A 4,409-nucleotide genomic window follows, 5' to 3' on the forward strand; every position below is an offset into this window, starting at 1 on the left:
TTGGCAGCCCTACCGGGATAGTCCAGAGAATTGTACGTGCACAAAGGTAAGCTTTATAGAATTGTCAGGAAATCTGCAATTGTCATTGTCTTTCAATTTTCAGCTCATCTAGACAGCTTGGGGTCTACTAGTATACCAAAGCATACCCTTCAGAAACCACCGGTGTAGCCCAATGCCCTCATCTTGCAAAGGATGGAGACTGAGAGAGGAAATTATATGCCCAAGATCTTACAGCTAGTAAGAATCAAACCCAGATCTGATGCCAAATTCAGGACTCTTGGACATTCTTTCCATTTCTATAGTCCTTCATTTATCCAACCCCATTTGTTAGTTTTCAGCATGATACATTTCTCATTTTTCTATTTGGGCCAGATTCACTCAGATTAAGATATTTTAATGTCCTGGAGGGCTCATTTTTGAAGTTATAGAAGTATCTGTCCTTGTAGACAACAGAAGCCATTGGAGATGCTATGCCCTTTCAAGAGTAAGCCAATGTCCTTTCTCAAAGCAAAGTCCCTGGATGCCAACCAGTGGATAGATGAACATTCTGCTTCCATCATTCAGAGCTGATGCCCTTTCTCATCCAGTCAACCACTAGGGGACACTGTCATTCATTACATATGTTATCCAGTGGAGAAAGGACAGGATGGGAGAGGGGAAGGCTGCTCATATATATATGAGCATATATATATATATATGCATATATATATATACACATATATATACTGCTCATCTTTATATTCTTAGAAAGATTGCTTTTATATGCAAATACACTCACATACACACACAAACATATACACTCCAAATGCTTCTTATTAAGTCATATACCAAAAAAGAAAAAAGTAAATCAGAAAGATAAAAATGTTCATGAGCTTAATGTTAAAAAAAAATGAGTGCCATTAGAATTTGAACTCCTTGAGGGAAAAGATGATGTTTTTGCTTTTCTTTGTACCTCTGTATCTCTAACACTTGACACATAATATAATTCATATAATATAATATGTAATTATATATAATAATAATTCAGTTGTTTTGGTCATGTTTTCTCTTCGTGATCCCATTTGGGATTTTCTTGGCAAAGACATTGGAGTGGTTTGCCATTTCCTTCTCCAGCTCATTTTACAGATGAGGAAACTAAGGCAAACAGGGTTAAGTGACTTGCTCAGGATCACACAGCTATTGAGTGTCTGAGGCCAGATTTGATCACATGAAGATGGGTCTTCCTGATTCCAAGCCCAGTGCTCCAGCCACTGCACCACCTAGCTACCCAAGTGGCACATAACAAGTGCTCAATAAAATATCTATGGACTGACTAACGAGCAGCTACCAGAAGGTCGTGGAAATGTGGGTGCTAATATTTAGAGACAGCATCCTATTTCTTTGCCCGCAACCTGTCTAGTCCTCCCTGACAATGGAATGGTGCATACATTTTCAAGACAAGTTGCCCTGTGTAAGCAGAGGAAGGCTGAGGAGCAGGGTTTCCTGAGAAACTCTGTATCCTCAGTGGGCACTCCACTGAAACTGAGGAGGGCCCTGCTTGGGAGAGTCTTATCACTTCTACAGCCTTGGCTTCAAAATATCTCCCCAAGGACTGGATCGTGAGCAGTGATTGAGTTGGGGGCAAAGGGCACTTAATCTGCAGTTAGAAGATCTGGATTCAAATCCTACTTCCAATGCTTCTACCTATGTGATCCTGGTCCTCAGTTTCCTCATCTGTAAAATGAGGGGTTTAGAATAGGTGACCCTAGAGGGACCAGGGACTTGTCCAGGTTCACAGCAGCTATGTACAAGTATCTCAGACAGGGTTTGAACTCAGATCTTCCTGACTCTAAGACCATTGCCACATCCTCTATACCACCCAGCTGCTTCTCCTCTAGGTTTGCATCTCAGATCCGCCACTTCCTAATATGAGACCTTGAGCCAGTCATTTCCTGACTCTGAGCCTAAGCTGCCTCATCTGTACAGTGGGGACAGGCACACCTGATCTCCCTATCTGGAGAGGCAGAGGTGAGGATGACAAGGAGACAATGTGCGCAAGGGGAATCATTCCTCAGTACCTTCCACGACAACCCTTTTTCAAGATGGCGCCTTGGCATCAGCATTCAGACTCTAGGCTCTGGACATCTGTGCACACTGTACAAGTTCCTGCAAAACTGAGAAAGTTTCCAATCAGGCTGGCAATACATTTTGTGTCTGGGGTCCCAGGACCTGCCTAGCTGTGTAGAGTAGAAGGCTCACCGCCACCTAGTGGCTCGCCAGGGAAGGACCCATGAATCTATCTTCTGGCAAGGCGTGGGACTGCCTTTGTAGATGGAGAAATCCTAGACCTCTGGAATAAGCACAGCACTTGTTAAGGTTTTTCAAAGCGCTTTACCTGCACGACCTCATTTGAAACTCATCTCAGTCCTCTGATGGAGTTACCACTAGTATTCCCATCCCCATTTTACACGGGAGGAAACTGAGGTTCAGAGAGGGCTGAGATCTGAACCCAGGTCTTCCTGACTCCACTCCCAGCACTCTTTCTACTACACCATGCCGTACTGAAGTATTATTCCATCAGTGCCTCAGGTCATCATGATTTTATCTCCTTGGCTCACGATTGATGAAATGATTGCAGATTTCCCTTGAATTCTCCAGCTAGAGAAATCATAAGGGAGAGGGTCAGACTCTGACGAGAACTGTCCCAGAAGCTCATTAATTATCTGAAAGGAATATATTTTACTGGCAAAACTTGTTTCCCCTCAGAGCATGTTGAAGAGCTAGAGGACAGGAAGCCTGTGCTGAGGTCACCAGTGTATGTTGCCCCACATCCCTGAATCACGCTCCCAGGCTCATCGGATGAAAAGCTCAGATGGACTCGGGCAACATAGAAGTCAATCTCTCCTTTTCTGAGGGGGAAACTGAGGCCCAGAGAAGGAAAGCGATTTGGTCAAAGTCACCCAGAGCAGAAACAGGTTTATAAATGTCTATGGCGCATTTACTTAATGGTGTTTCACAGTCTCAGGTGGCAGACGTGGCAGTAAAGAGAAAAAAAAGATGAGAAAAAGGAGCGCGATTGGGCCAAGTGACATGGAGGTGATCCATGCAGAAGTTGAGGGATTGCTAACAAGGTTTCTTGAGGAGGAAGACGTTAAAGGCGTGAGGGGAGGTCGCAGACTTGGCTGATACTCTGTAAAAAGGCACTCCAGAGCCCATCGCCAGCCACCACTGACGCGTCGGTTCTCCCATTCACACCAAATCCTGATGAGTGGAAGGCTGCCTCCTCCATGACGGTTTCAGTAGGCTCCGCCAGGGGGTCCCACCTTTACCCTTTCACCATTCACTGAGAGAAGGCCAGGATGAGTCATTGCACGTGTCTGCAGGACGCCACAAAGGCGTCCGATTCTGTAGGCAAGGGAGAAGAAGCCCAAGACCGACCCAGTATGCGGTCTGGCGAGGCGGGAGGGCCGGGGCTGCCCGCCTCCTTCTCCCCGAGCACGGGGGGCCCCACGGCCTTGCAGGACTGCTTCGGGCGGTGCAGGGTGGAGGCGAAAGGGAGACGGGCTGGGGGGGGTCCCGGGAAAGTCTCTTTTGGGTTTTCCTGTTGTAAGTATCGATCTTCTGGGAAGACCGACAAGCGTCCCGGCTGTTGTGTGTTGGCGAACAGCACTCGTGCCTCTGGCGATCTCAGCATCTGGGCGCTGCCCTGGCCCTGTCTACACTGCATACAGCAGGCGCCTCTCTATTGCTGCCTTGCGCAGATCCTGGATCCAGCCAAATCTGAGCTTGCAGGGAAAGGGCAGGCGTCTCTGCCCCTCGCCGGGGGCCGCGGGACCCCCTGCAGCCTCTGCAGGGAGGAGGGACGGCCTGGGACCCACTCGGGACCTCCGTCTCGCTTCCCGGGGGCTTCCCCACCAACTTCCCCAAGTCCCACGCGTGGAGGCTCAGGGCCCCCACTCACGGGCGGGACATCTGGGGAGGGGAAAGCGGGAGGGACAGCAAGGGGGGGGCGGGGAGGGGGACGGCGGGGGGAGGGGGCTTCGCACCTTCCCAGGCCACTCGTAGCCACGCCCCCAGCTCTGAGTCCCGCCCCCCTCCCTCGCAAGGCTACCTGGCTATCCCGGCTCCGCCCTCTCCCTCCCCCTGCAATGCCGGCCCTCCCTCTCCTCCCTCCTAGCTACTCTCTCGTGCTCCTAGCTCTCTTGGCCCCTCCTCTTTCCCCGCCCCTCCCCTCGCTCTCGCTGCTGCCACTCTCCCGCCTCTCTGCCCCTTCCGTTAGCCCCGCCCTCCCCCTTCTCCCTGCCCCGCCCCCCTCTCCTCCTCCCTCCTCCCGCCCCGCCCCTTAGCTCCGCCCGCCCTCCCTGCCCCTCCAATCCTCGCCCTCCTCCTTCTCCACCGCCCCGCTCCCCAGCTCCGCCCGCCCTCCCTGC

This window comes from Vombatus ursinus, unplaced genomic scaffold (assembly GCF_900497805.2).
Source record: "Vombatus ursinus unplaced genomic scaffold, bare-nosed wombat genome assembly UNPS02010193.1, whole genome shotgun sequence".
NCBI classification, from domain to species: Eukaryota; Metazoa; Chordata; class Mammalia; order Diprotodontia; family Vombatidae; genus Vombatus; species Vombatus ursinus.